At 43.6% G+C, this 15,536-nt stretch overlaps 1 protein-coding gene and 1 pseudogene across 1 annotated transcript in view; both read right to left on the reverse strand.

Annotated features, from left to right (window-relative positions):
* Window positions 1-15,536, reverse strand: part of CPQ (carboxypeptidase Q) — a 2,019,872-nt gene that overhangs the window by 883,918 nt on the left and 1,120,418 nt on the right. The gene's annotated exons all lie outside the window — the stretch shown is intronic.
* Window positions 652-5,250, reverse strand: LOC147724478 (large ribosomal subunit protein uL16-like; annotated as a pseudogene).

Genomic DNA, 15,536 nt, shown 5'->3' on the forward strand with positions numbered 1-15,536 from the left:
GTGCACTTCCCAGGTCAAAATGGCAGTTTAAAACTGCACTCACAGACTCTGGAGTGGCAGGTCTGAGACATGTTTTCAGGGTTACTGATGTGGGTGGCACAACCAGTGCTGCAGGCCCAATAGTAGGATTTGATTTGCAGGCCCTGGGCACACATGGTGCACTGTACTGTGGAATCAGATATGCCAATCATGGATAAACCAATCACCAATACACTTTAGACAGAGAGCATTTGCACTTTAGCACTGATCAGTAGTGGTGAAGTGCCCAGAGTCCTAAAAGCAGCGACAACAAAATGGAGCACACAGTCAAAAAGCAGGAGGTCAGATACAAAAAGACAGGGGAAATCACTCCAAAAGATGTAAGGTCTAACAGTAATATTAATAGGTTATTATATCTTTGATGAAAATGAAATAAATATTTGATGTCTGACAAACTTTTCAACTGCCTCATCACTTCACTACTGGGTAGACCTGACAGTGTTATCTAGTCCCTGGTAAATGTGCCAGTATACAAAGCCTGAGTTATTTTATGCAACCTGACCATCTTACATTTATGTCTATAGATCCACGATGTGTAGGAAGGTTTTCAAATTGCAGTGCAGATAGATGCATCCTCTCCAACGTTAGGCAGAATGAAGGGCATGCAATCTGTTAGTTCAAGGGGCCCTTAGTGGGGATGTACTTCACACAATAGCCATCCAGGACAAGGTGGTTCCAATCACACATGCTCTTGAACTCATTATTATTATTATTATTGTATTCTTGTCTAGTGCATAGCTAAACATATGGTTTCCCTGCGCTTATTTGGACGACTAAACACCTAAGGAGTGATGCTAGAATTAGCCAGGTTTTAGGCCCAACGGCATAGCGATAAGAATGAAATAACCAGGTTTTTAGCTCCCTGCAGAAGGCCAGGATGGAGGAGCAGCAATGCAGAGATTCCGGGAGGGGGTTCCACAATCTGGAGACGAGTAAAGAGAAAGAGTAGTCGCCCATCCGGACTCGTGTAACTATGGCAACTGTGAAATGAGAACGATTGCTTGAGTGCAGGGTATGGGAAGGGCCTCATGGATAGATTTGAATCTAACAAAAAGCAAGGTTCTTCACCTTGTGAATGGGTACTTGCATTAAAACAAGGAAAGAAGGGTAAAGCCCCACGTCCGATGGCTTGCACCTTGAGGTTTATAAAGCTTTGGCAAATAGATTAATACCCATCTTTTCAGACCTTTTTAATGACCTTTTTATTAAAGGGGCTGAAATGCCAGCCTCATGGAATGATGCAATATATCCCTAATTTTGAAGCCTGGTAAATGTCCAAAAATTGTGATTCGTTTCGGCCAATATCTTTATTAAATTGCGATTACAATACCTTCACAGAGATATTGGCAGACAGGCTGAACGAACCCATGGCAGAGTTGATCCATACAGATCAAAAAGGTTTTATTTGTGGAAGGTACCTAAAGAAGTTAATTTATTCATTGATAGGCTTGATAGAGCTGGCTTCTACCTATGAGCTTCCACTTGCGGTAATAGATTTAAAAGCCACTAAAGCTTTTGACCGAGTTAACTGGGTCTTTTTACAGTCACTGGAAAAATCTGCAAATGTTGGCCGAAATTTTTGCAGAGTGTTGGAAGCCATTGGCTAGATTACTGATTATTGGTTCCCTGACAGACCCTGTTTTTATCAGTAGAGGCACGAGGCAGGGGTGTGCCTTATCACCACTCTTATTCAATTTATAAATTGAGCTTCTGGCTAGGAAAATCAGGGAAGACTCAGAGATTATACCTTTTCAAATTGAGGGCTGGAGCAAAAAATTGGGTCTTTATGTAAACGATATTCTTATTTATACAACCAACCTTCAAAATACTTTAGGGCGTATTACTGTATTACCAACAGATTTAGGGAAAGTATTGGGATACGACATAAATAGGAGCAAGACCGAAATTATGTCCTGGAATCTAGAAGCAGGGGAAATTGTTAAAAAGGAGGCAATTAGATATTTGGGAGACATGATTCCACAAGATATTTCTAAACTAACAAAAATTAATTGTGAAAAGGCAAAAAAAGAGATCAGTGGGTTCCTAAAAATCTGGGCACATCTTCAGCTTACTTTGATGACTCTCCCAAATTAACCTTTTTGTTTGATACCATCCCGCTCCCTTTTGAAAGTGAAGCACTCAAAAAGTTGCAAGGCCAAATAAGTAGTTTTAATTGGTCGAGCAGAGGTCCAAGAATAGCTCGGAAGAAATTGAGAAGGAGGGTGGAGAAAGGGGGCCTAGCATTGCCAGACTTGCTATTTTATTCATGGGCATTTTTATTAAAAAACGGGAAAATGTTGCTAAACACACCCATATCATCGGAAATTGGGAGATTGCTGGGTGTTATGTCAAGACAGCAGCCTGGAGGCAGCCATGGTTTTATGTTCAAATATGCTTACCCCAAATACTTTAAGAAAGTTAGGCTGAAGATTTTGAGAGGCCTAGTAGAGACCTGGTATAGGGTCAGAAAAGCTCTAAAGATACCATATTATAGCTCTATGGCGCCTATCTGAGACTCACCTGCATCACCGGGTTGGACAAAAGATGCTCTAGCTAGACCACTGAGAGAGGCAGGTCTAACTAGATGGAACCATATCATACTTGATGCTCAAATAATAAGCTGGGAAACATGTAATCAGCTGTTGAATCAGCAAGTATCCAGATTCAAGTATATCCAAATACAAAGTTGGTTCCAAGATCCAAGCTCAGTGATAGGAAATCCAAATGAACTGGAAGATAGGCTTAGGGACGAGTCAACTATCAAAAAAGAACTTGCGATAATCTACTGACAGATGGTTGAGACGGAGGATGGAGTTTTACATTGCCAACAGAATTATGGGGAAGATGCTTGCCGGAGTCTTCGAGGAAAATAAGTGGCAAGTATCAATGTCTATGTTATTTAAAATAGTCAAACCTGCGCACTTAGGAAGAAATCACCTCTTCTCTACCCACAGAGCCTATTGGACGCCTCAGAGGCTCTCAAGGTTCGGAAGAAGAGGTGACGTGGCGTGCCCTAAGTGCTGCAGTCTGAAGGAAGATGACGTGCATATGTTTGTGGAATGCCCTAAGATCCAGTCATTCTGGAAAGACGTGAGTAGGGCTCTATCCACGATCTTGGACAATGATATTAAGGTAAGCGTTTTGTCAGTCATTTTTGGCTGTGTAGACTCCTTCGAAGGAGCCACAGAGAATGAGGCTAAGTTGTGTTTTTATTCCATGCTGTTGGCACGTAGAGAAATTTGTAAGCAGTGGATATCCACATCTCCTCCCAGGTTTTGATTGGTTGTCCTCTATTAAATATGTGACCAGTTTGGATATGAAGGCTTTTAAGAAGCACAATTTTTGGTCTTCCGTATTGGAGTGGTGTGAGCAGTAAATGAATCTTGATATCCAATGATTATGCCCTCTCTGCCCCGTCTGGCTAACCTGGTTTCCCTCCCTATTTGCTTCCCAATTCTGTGCTTCAGCTCAAGGGGGAAGACAGTGGAGTGATAGCAAGGAGGTGGAGGTTGGAAGATTGCACTTCAGGCAAACCAGGGTGGTGAAGATTGGAAGCAGCGTTCTCCTCCTTCCCCTCCACCCTGCTTCCAGCACACATGCACAGAGGGGCTTGGTACCTCCATTCACGGGTGCAAATGGAATGGTGTTTTTAGAGGCAAATGAGGATAAAAAATTTTAAAAAAAGGTTCTTCACCTTGTGAGTGGGTACAGGAAGAGTCCCAAGAGAAAAAGGCCAGTGTAGGGGCCCCAAAGCTGGGTATTCCTGCCTAATACCATTACCTCAGTCTTACCACCATTCAGCTTTAGAGAGTTAGAATGCATCCAAGTGGAAACAAGACCGAGGTAAGATCTTCTGAGGAGGCCTCCTGCACAGACAATGAAGGGAAAATAATCTGCCTGTCGTCTGCGTATAAAAAGAGGGTGAGGCCACAACTTTCCACTAGGTCCATGAGAAGGACGTAAATGTTGAAAAACATAGGGCTGAAGGCAGACCCCTGTGGGACTCTGGAAGAGAGTGGGTATGTGCGAGATGCAACATTTGTAGAAAAGACCTGAAACGTGCAGTCCTTCTGGAAGGAGGATAACCAGATCTGTTCATTGCACTGGAACCCAAGATGAATCAATCTTTCGATAAAACATCCATTAGAGACAGTATCAAAAGCCGCACTAAGGTCTAGTAGGCTGAGCGCCGCTGTGCCGCCCATGTCCAGCAGCCGACTGAGTCTGAGATGCTCTGTAACTCTTAATAGAGTGGACTCAGTACTATGCTCATCTCAGAATCGAGACTAGGAATGGTGAAGGGCATTCTGGGTTTCCACAAACAAGGGGAGCTGGGTGTTTACATACTTCTCCAGTCTTTTGGAGAGAATGTGAAGCAGAGAGATAGGCCTGAAATTGGACCAGTTGGATGGAAGAGTTGAGTAGTTTAATCAGGGGAGACAAAAGATGGGAACTCAAGATGCTCAATATGGCCAGGAAGAGACGATCGAGAGGAGAACGTGGCTTAATGAATTGCAACAGATCCGTAAATTGCATTAGATCTAGGGGGCAGAGAGTGAAATTGAGCCAGCAACTGGCTGATGACCAGTGGAGTATTTCCTGTGACGGTGTTGAATTTGATGAAACTTCATTTTTTGGAGTTGTGAATATTCTGACGCACAGGGAACTTGAACCTGGCTCTACACAGAGATTCAATCAAAAGTTACTTGTTGGAAGATTTGGTGCAGACAGAAGGTAACACCTGCCCAATGTTCACACAGGTGACAGTGCTCTGGGGTTTGCCAAAGGCTCCATGCATTCCAGTCTGAAGTCTATCAGCACTAGCACAGGATGACATTTTGCTGATGTGGATGACATGGAACGGATGCTGGTGCCCTCTGATGTTGGAATCATCCTTTCCACAGCTCTTCACCAGGAACTTTTAGCAACAAATACGGGCAGCTTCCAGTGCTTCAGAGGACAGGTGTTCACATTCACCAGACAGCATTGGTGTCATAGTGGAAACTCGCCCGCCTTTGCCTTCTTTCTGCCCAAATCGAAAATCCTAATCTTGGAATCAAGAACACTCTTGCAGAAACAGGATTTGGGGTAGGGCTTGTTTTTGAAGTTTCTGTAACATCATGAGGCCTGGTGACCTATGGCAGCTGCTGCTGGCCACTTCGCCAAGAGGAGAGTATCTACATTTATGTAGACTTGATTGTGGTATTTCATACCTTGATACATCCAACAGTGGTTTTTGAGATTCAATTAGCACTGTAGCTTCGGTATCTCACATCTATGACGGCCTGACAGTGATATTTAACACCTTAACCACCGTACGATTTACCGCGGTGCGCTGAAGATTTTAAAAACCCACTTTACATGACGAGCTCAGCTCGTCATCAGCATACGAGCGCCGTAGCTGATGACGAGCTCAGCTCGTCATCAGCATCGAAGAGGTTAAGGCCTGAGAGATACACAGTCAAGTCAGTATCATGTTTTTTTTTTTTTTAGATTTTTATACAGCACAAACTAGACCCAAGAAATAGGGTATCAGAGCGCTTTACATGAGCGCCAGTTTCCTTCCTGTTGGACACATTCATGTTTTTGTTAGTCACTGAGAGATTAGGTGATTTGTCCAGAATGACAGGCTATTGAGCGTCATTGCCGATACTCGAACACGGTTCCCAAGCTTTGAAGACGTCTGCTCTTGCCGTAAGGCTACATCCTCTACCACTTCTTGGTGGTCTGGTTTTATAATGTATTTTAACTTAAGTTACTAGAAATAAATATTAGAGGCCTTACTAATTCTCTGCTTCCTCAGCATCTTTCATCTGTATAGATATGGCTGGGGTATCTTCTCTAGGTTCAACAGAACAGGGGTTTGTAAAGCCTTGAGTAATTCTCAGTTGCCTAAGCATCTAACATATAGGGTCTACCTAACAGTAGTACTTGAAACCTGACTAATTCTCACCGCTATCTTCTCGTTGAGCCTGGCAGCGATAATCAAAGCTTGAGTAATTCTCACCCACGTTATTCTCTTATATTTTTTAAAAAGGGTTGTGGTGTCTTACGTCTTGGTGAACTTAACAACGATTTTAAGGCTTGAAGAGTACTCAGCTCAATCAGCATGACACATCTGTATTCATCTGGCAGCGGTATTTGAGGCCTGAGTAAATCACAGCTACCTCATTATCATAAATCTAAGTCATCTTATTAGTATGTAGTATTCTAATTAAAAAAGAGCCTTTCAAGACCTCAGTAATTCTCAAGGGCACACCTGATGGCAGTTTGTGAAGACCGATTCAAGCGCTATCACCTCAACATCTTACGTATTGACTGATCTGTCTGTGGTATCTTAGTCCTCCTCCTTGACAACTATACAGAGATTCAAGGCTTGAGTAATTTTCATATTTATGTGTGGACCTGATAGTAAAATCTTGTTTTTGTTGACGCGGACAGAAGTATTTGAGGCTAGAATACTTCTTGACTGCCTTTCCCCCTCACCTCATGGTAAGTCGTGCTGGAGTTTTTGAGCCCTAAGTGTTTCTAGGGCACGTCAGTATCTCACATCTGTGTCAAACTGACTGTATTTGGTGACAACGTGATTCTCAGACGTCATATTCAGCAACGCACATCTCAGTTGACCTGACTGGGGTACCATCATCATGGCGAACAAAAACACAGGTATTTGAAGCCTGAGACATTCTTAGCTGCCTCAGCATCTTTCAATTGATGGATCTGACTGTTACATTTTGCTCCTCAGTGAATCCGACTGGACATTAAGGGATACAATTTCGTAGAAGTCACTGAGTGGTTGCTTGTAGTAGTGCTTTGTGTAACTGCACAGAAATACCTGGGCATGATTGAAATAAGCACAAGCTAAAACAATCTAGCACATGGCTTTAGCAATACATCTGCCACAAACTAAAGGGTATCTCTGATCCTCACGTGCCACACCCAGCTATATACACATAGGACATCCTCCATCCACGCGCGCAGACACTGGCTGGTATTCACTCACAGACAAGGCAATACCGCACCAGTGGCAGCAATCTGCTCCATAATCCCCGGATAACGAAAGAAGAAATGGGATCTAAATGAATATTTTTACCATCCACACTGTGATAACTTTAAGTCATATCATTGCCTTCTCAAAGTGTAGGCATGTTTTAAGTTAACATTACTGACACATGAAATCAAACCCAAGCAGTTCTTTCTATTAATGTCTTGAAACTATGCTAATTACAGGACAGCTAACCACCTCGCAGAACCTATCATTAACATGCAGTACCTTGGCGAAGCAGTTCTGAGGTTAAGAAAGACCCTGCCAACAAGATCGACAATAAACGTAGTTGTAAAATCCAAATGTAGGCTACATAGGTCCACCACAGCGAAAACAGAGTTCTAGTTAAAGGTCTAGAAAGACTGTGGACCTTTAATGGGCAGCTAGGCGTTCATTTATTAGGATCCTGTGCATGGAACACCAAGGCTACATTCCTGTGGTGCAGTCAGCTCCCATGCTCTACTTAAGATGCCAGGTCAGGCAGGCCTAAATAATGGAAATATTCAGAACTAACCGCTAAAAATAAAAGTATTACTAAAATAAACACAGCATGGTAATTACACAGTTAATGAAAAAGCCCAGGTCTTTAAAAGATGTTGAACTTGTTGTAAATCCTTTTACACTCTGTAGAGTTTCAACTTAATAGCATTTATAGATCCGGGAAAGTGTAAGCCCATTGTGGTTTCGTTCATCTGAAGAAAACAAAACCATAACATTCCGGAGAGGAATGGTTCACAGTAGGAAAACTTCAAAGAGCAGGAAGAATATTTGCATGCTTTTTGGCAGCCGAATACTTTAGGGATCTGCTCCCTTCAGCTGAAGAAAGTTTTTGTGGGCGCTATAACAAGTCAGCTCAATGTAGAACTTTATGGCCTTTAAAGAAACTTTCAGCTTCACACCAGAAATGCAATAATCCTTGAGGGATGTCAGCATCTATGGCTCTCACTGATCTTTGTCACTAACGGCCAGAGTTACAAAAGTCAAGAGTAGTGTAGAGAGCAGACCCACATGTATTATGCGGAGAGGACTATTAGTAGAACTGTGAAACAGTGTCACCCGTTAGAAGTCTCATTACCAAGCATGCCTGTTGAATGCTGCACACATCTCTAATAAAAGAGAGGGACCCCAACAGCCAAAGGGATGGAGTACCACAAAAGACTTTCGTCAAAAGAATAATCCCTTTGGGACACCTTAATGAAGGAACAAGTTTCTCAAAAACACATAAAGATAAACCAACAATACCCTGACACTATACAACTAAATTATGAGGAAATACTGCACAGTTTATTCATGTATAATACAATAATTTAAAAAAGAGGGGACAGACAGTCAAAATAAGGAAACAATAAAATTCCGATTTGTAAAAAAGAAGGTAGCATACAGAAAATCAATTCAGCGAAAGCGTCAGAATTATTCTCCAATTAATGTAGGACAAAATCCTCCTTTATTTCTTGTGACGCGTTTCGGCGGACCTTCTAATAAAGCCACCTTCATCAGGAATACATATAATGTCTTCCTAGTTAGTTCTCGTATTATTACAAAAGACACCACAGGGCAGATACCTCCTATGTCCTTGATAAAACTCTTGTGATTTTGTGGAAATTCTTCTTATTGCCAGCAATCTTTCTTGATAATCAGGGCTGCAGTATCAATGTACCCCAGGATCGATATCTCTGGTTCAAATGGGCTGATAGGAATACGAATAAACAATCAAAATGTTATAGCTCCTAGACACGCGGTAACCAAGCACTCTTCAGACCAAACTACCAAGCCAATTCTTATACTGGGAAGGAAACAAGCTTCCGGGGACCGGTTTCTGGCATTACAGCCGTCTTCGGCCCGGCTTGCTTGAATCCTGATGGTGCAATGAGCAAGGGACTCACATCTGAGTATACCCTTCCACGCTTGTGGTGGACAAAACGATTCAGAAAAGGGGGTGGTGATGGACAGAGTATCTGAATTAAACAGAACACTCATACCCAGTCAACAGATCAGGGCTTGATCCATCACCGTTTTTTAGCTCACTGCACCATCCCAGCTCAGAACCTGGCTACATGCAAATTAGTCTGTCCCTGGCCCAGTGCATCATGGGAACAGGGCAGACCTGAGCCTCCTTACTGTAGAGGCTAACCGAGCCATGAGTTCTCACTGTGAAAAGTCATCTTCAACCTAGTCAAGTAAAATGTAGGTGGATGCTGAAGATCAAGAGCCTGCATTTCAATTTACAGGCTGTGCCAGACACACAATCCACGGAGCAACTCCTTCCTGCCTGCTTGCACTCGCTGCTGAGCTCCCTTGGACCCTCGGCCTCCCACCGGCTGTGGGCAAAAAGCAGCAAGAAGCCCAACAAGTCTAACCAATCCTGCATAGTTTCAACACCATGCATTGAACTTCTTTACTTCTCTGTCTGTTTCTAACATTATTTTGAATATAGTCATAACTAATAAGGTATACGTGGCAAACAACGGATAGCCAGTGTTACTGGAATACATTAGGAGGGGTACTATGGTGAGCTGTGCATACAGGCTGGAGGGGCTCTCTCTCCCTGTAGGGGATTCAGTGTTAAGGATTTGATGGGGCTAAGTGTAGTAACTATGGGATGTTGAGTGTGTTTAGGACTTCTAAGGCTTCAGTGTGTATCGATCAAGGGATTACTGTAGAACAGACATATACAATGAAGTGTTTGATGTATGTTGTGTGGAGAAAGATATAATGTGAAGTGTGTCAGGTGTGAAATATATTGAGGTGGTGCTTGTGGGCAGCAAAGTTTGGATGGGTTAAGTCAAGTCATGTTGAAGGGCACCTTGTGGAGTGGGGGGTGGTGTAAAGGGGATACAAACTGTGCTACAGCGTAGGCTCCACACCTCTAAAGAGAGATGTAATGACATAGCATCTTTCTTACACAAAAATGTAACTGAGATATATGATCAATTCCCGAGCAATAGGGAATCCGGTCCAGATAAAGGAAATAAGGCATGAGTACCATTGTCTTTTCCAATATTGGTTCAATTCCTGAGACTTGAGGAAGAGAATGTCCTCAACTTAATTAAAGCGACTAAATCTGGCTCCCCTCTTGACCCAACACCCCCACATATCCTAGCTACAGCTACAGCTCTGGACATTATTCTGCCATATGTAACGGAATTGCTCAACTTGTCACTAGACACAACTCTGGTTCCCAAACCTTGGAAGCATGAGGTCATTAGACCCTTACAAAAAAAAGCTAATCTCGACCCAACAGTATTTAACAATCTTCGCCCTATTTCCCTCCTGCTGTTTCTAGGCAAACTCTTGGAGAAACATGTATATCACACATTAGTCCATTTTTGGGAGACTAATGACATTCTTAACCCCACTCAGAGCATTTTCGCTCATCCCACAGGACAGAGGCAGTATTTCTGATGCTTACAGAGGAACTGAAGGCGTTATGAGATGATGGCGGGTTATTATCTTATTATCTTATTAGATCTTAGTGCAGCTTTTGACACTGTGGCTCACGCCATCTTGAAAGACAGACTAAGGGAAGTAGGAATTCAGGGTAAAGCCATGGTTTGGCTCACCTTTTTTTAGAGAACAGATCTTTTCAAGTGATGGAAAGGGACTGTTTCTCAGATCATTTCCTAATCACGTGAGGTGTTCCCCAGGGCTCGTCTATTTAATATTTACATGTGACAGCTTGCCAATACAGTGCAGGAGTTTGACATTTCAGCGATGTCCTATGCAGATGGCACCTTCACTGTCTTGAGAAGGTGGCAAAATGGATGTCAAACAGCTGCTTGAAGCTAAACGGTGAAAAGACGGAGCTTATGATATTGGGAAACCTTGCCATTCACACACCCCTGATTCGATGGCCTAATGGTACTGGTGACCCACCTGTCCCCAAACCTGTCATAAGAAATCTGGGAATCTAGTTAGATGACACACTCACACTGGACTGCCAAACCAGGAAACTATCAGGAATTTCCTTCTCACTACTCAAAATGATCAGGAAGATTATTGATCTGATCCCAGTTCATTTGAAAAAAATGGTCATTCAGTCCCTTATAATCTCACGCCTGGAGTATGGTAACTCGCTCTATGTGGGCTTGCCAAAATATGTAACAAAGAGATTACAGGTGGTGCAAAATGCGACAGCCAGGCTTTTATTAAAAATCCCTAACCACGTATCAGTTAACAAATCGCTTAAACAGCTTCACTGGTTGCCAATCGAAGCTAGAATCGAGTTTAAATCCCTCTGTATTGCACATAGGGCCATTAATGAAAAAGGCCCACTAAAGCTTAGATAACTGATATCCAACTGCACCCCGACTAGACATCTAAGATCCTCCCAGCGGCAGCTCCTCAAGATAACCAGAGCCGAAAGGGCAAGATGGGGAGGTAGGTCATTTGCCCATCTGGTACCAAAGCTGTGGAACACCCCCCCACTTGACCTCAGATCATTATCGAGTGAACCTAAAGACTTGGCTCTTTCCCCATTAAGTTAACTCATGATTAGAACTTTTACAACAGCGCTCACCAGCGTGGGGAAGCCCTCGGGCAGCCATGCGCTTTACAAATCAAAATCATAAACATAGGCTGGGAAACATGCCCGAAGTGGGAGAGTGCAATGTTAATCCATCTAGACAGTGGAATAGAAATAGCTTCAATGTTAAGATGATGGCTCTTATTTGACACCTTGGGTTTGTGGTAGTGCAAATAGTTGGGCCATTTGCTGCCTTGAATAAGTCAATGGAGTAACAGCAAAAACAAACACACAGTTGCAGCGGACGACTAATACAATGGCTATAACTGTGCTTCCTTCACCCTACAATCAAACTGCAGGATGCCTGTCTGAAGCGATGTGAGATGGCTGCTGCATCAACAACACCTCTCTAGGCTGCCAGTAACCTGTAGTAAGCTAGTTTGCATGTTTTTATGTGAAATTAATAACACAGGGCAATCTCAAAATCATTAATTCCACTTTTATATTGTGAATAGCACAGAAAAGTGTTTTTCCGTCTATTGCCCTCAGCATTATACTGCTGATTCTGCTCAGTGGAACGTGGATATATTGCAATAATTTCTCATATATTGAGAGAGGCTTACCTACAAGGCAGGCCCAGACTGGCCGTAGCGGGCACCGGGCAATCCCCTGGTGCGCCACACAGGTGTGGGGGGCCAGTTTCGTTACAGGGCCGTTTTTGCAGCATAGCTGCAAAATCAGCCCTGTAACAAATTCTGCCGAAAACCGGCCCTGGCAAAGAGCTCGGCGGTAACCCCAACCCCCCTTGGGGAGGGGGGGTCGGCCAAGAACTTTGCCAGGGCCGGTTTTTGTTCTCAGTCCGGCCCTGCTACAAAGGTTTATCCCGCTTACCCTTTGACTTCTTTTTTACCCTTTTCCTTTGAACAGAATTTTGCATAAATGAGCAAACAAAACAATTGTACCACCTTTCTTCTTCCACGTTTTTCAGACGCCTAAATTGACCTTCTTCCTTTCTTTGATAACACTCCTTCCCATCTGAGATTAACGTGCATTTAAGCACCCACAAATAAGCAGACATTGTACAACGTGGGAATAACCCTGTGTTCTGATAGATCGGACCAGCTAAGAGTGAACACTGGCATTGATATGCTAACATGCATGACGATGTGCCAGTGTTTGCACTGCAAAAGAACAGCTGATGGAACAGAATGCTGAACAGATCAAACATTTACACCCAGTCAACTGCCTTGGGTTTAATCCATCGTTTTTTGCTCACCACGCCACCCCAGTTGAGACCCAGCCACATGCAAATCAGTCTTGACCCTGCGCCTCATCGGAACAGTCCAGCCTTAAGTGCCACACCAGGTCCTCCGTGGACCGAAAATAAGCATCCTAGGACTGGTTTTGTGGTATCACCCCCCCATCAGCCAGTTTAGCTTGAATCCAGTGGCGCAGTGAGCACGGGACTCACGTCTGGGCTTATCCTTTCCACTTAGGGTGACAAGTGCAAAAAGAACAGCTGATAGACGATGATGAAGCAACCTGGGACCAAAATAGGGTGATGTGGTTGGCAAAAAAACAATTGGTTGAATCCAGATCTGTTGGCTGGGGGTAAATGTTTGCATTGTTCAGCATTCCGTCCATCATCTGCTTTTCTTTGCTTTTGTTGCCCTTAGTGGGAAGGGTTTGCCCAGACGTGAGTCCCATGCTCACTGCGCTACTAGATTCAAGCTAGCCTGGCTGAAACCCCCAAACTGGTCGCAGAGAGCATCACCCTGTTTCCTCACTGGATATGGCAGTGCAAACTTGATCCGGAGTGATTGGCCACTGGATCTGAACTCAGGAGCTGGGAGTTAGGTTTCAACAAGCATCATTAACTGCGACACAGAGCATTATTATGCAAGAATTTGAGGAAATATTTTCTCTCTGGGTATATTTACATCAGCAGGCACCAAAGGCGCTGACTGGCCTGCCTATTACATGGGCTGATGGCATTTGATACAGCCTTATTTGTTTATGTATTTCTTTGACTTTCGAAATCAGCTGGATTATGTAATGTATCAAGTGTTGAGTCTGAGTTGAGTAATCCAGCTCACCATCTTCCCTAGATGAGCGCTCTAAGGGTTGCCACGCCTGCACCTGTCTTTGTGAAACTTGACACTCTCTGAAGTTTTGGGCTTTGTTTGGTCTCTTGTAAAGTGCTTCGGTAACTACAAGCACTAAAATAAATGAGCCATTCACGTCGTCTTGTTTAAACCTGCAATTTCCTAGTGCCTAATTGCCTGAATGTCAGCCAACTGCGGTGACGCGGTTCCAGTTTCGTTTTAATAATCTACTGCATGAACTTGCTGTCCATGAAACACATTTCAACCGCCCTCCTTCCAAACACGCGCCTCTTCCCTGTTGTGCCATTTTTGCTGTCGGCGAGGGCATGAAGTCAACGAAAGCAGGCCATAATTGTTGTTCAGCATTCCCTGTAAAGCCAAACTCACAATCACAACACTGGCTGTGAGGGCATTGAGCCTCCCCTCGCCCAGAAAGAAACCCCCACGCCTTTCAAAACAAATCATTACATCAGTCTACACCAGCACATCTCAGCATTCTCCCCACTTTACAGAGCAGTGTCACAAAAGATTGAAGAGGCCAGGCGCTGTCCTTTTGCAACACACCATTCTACAACTGGTCGTCTTATTCTGCAAAACAGTATGAATGTGGGTATTAGAATTTTTAAGAAAAGCTCTTGTACAAAAAAAAAAAATCAGCCACTTCTAGAAATTCCAGTAACAAGCGAACACGATTTGGACACTGAAGGTCAATTTTATGGAGTTCATAGCTTTTTAAAATGTTTTTCAACTCCACATAGTTAAACTCTGCTCAACAATCCACATAAATCCACTCCACACCATGCCACATAATTCCCCTCAACGCCACACAGTTTCATGCCACACAATTCAACTTCACACATTTCAATTCCATACAACATAATTCCACCCCACAACACAATTTGTCTACACACCACATACATCCACATCATGCGTCAAAGTCAACACCACACTCCATAATTCCACCCCACAACATGCCATTTCATAACACAACGTACCACTCCACATAATTACACTCCATGACACATACCACTCCACATAATTCTAGCACACTCAGAACCACATAACTACTATCCACATATTTCCACTGGACACCATGCCACATAATTCCACTACACATAACTCCACTCAACATCACACAATTCCACGCCACACAATTCCAAAACAAACAATTCCAATCCAACCCATATAGTTCCACTCCACTCCACATACGTCCACTCCACTTCATAACACATGGCTAAAAGACATTGTCATTGACCGCGTCAATAGATCTCGGATTGCTGAAATTTATTGGCTTTGCCAATGATTGTTATGATTTAGTTTTCTTAACAATGGCAGCTTCATATCCACGACTGGAGGGCTTGTGATGATAATAATGATAATCTTGACCAAGAGTGGGTGCTGGTTTCATGCAGCTACATTCCGATTCTTGTGAATTCGAATGTGGTGTCAAGGATGTAGGGCTGAAAGTCCCAAATGTCAAGAAAAAGTAGGTAATTTACCAACACCTGACAGGGGGCAATGTCAGATATCTGCTCCACTTTACCAGCGGGGAGTCCGCACTGAACATTTAGGACTGTGCCTGTACCTCTAGACTTAGAGACCTTACTTGGGGACCGTGGCTGCGAATTGGGGCAGTCAGACTCCACCCTTGGGGGCCGTGACTCTGCACTTGGGTGTGATGCTACAACTGGAGACTGGGACTCTAACCTTGGGGTCATTGCCTGTACACCAGAGGGCGGCGCCTCTACACTTGGGGGCCTGCTTTTTCAGTTGGGGACTGTGAGTCTACACTTCAGGACTGTGACCCTATACTTGGGCACTCCGACTCTACACCGGAAGACAACGCTTCTACAGTTAGGGGCTATGCCTGAGCATGTAAGGGTTT

This window comes from Lissotriton vulgaris, chromosome 4_1 (assembly GCF_964263255.1).
Source record: "Lissotriton vulgaris chromosome 4_1, aLisVul1.2, whole genome shotgun sequence".
Taxonomy (NCBI): Eukaryota; Metazoa; Chordata; class Amphibia; order Caudata; family Salamandridae; genus Lissotriton; species Lissotriton vulgaris.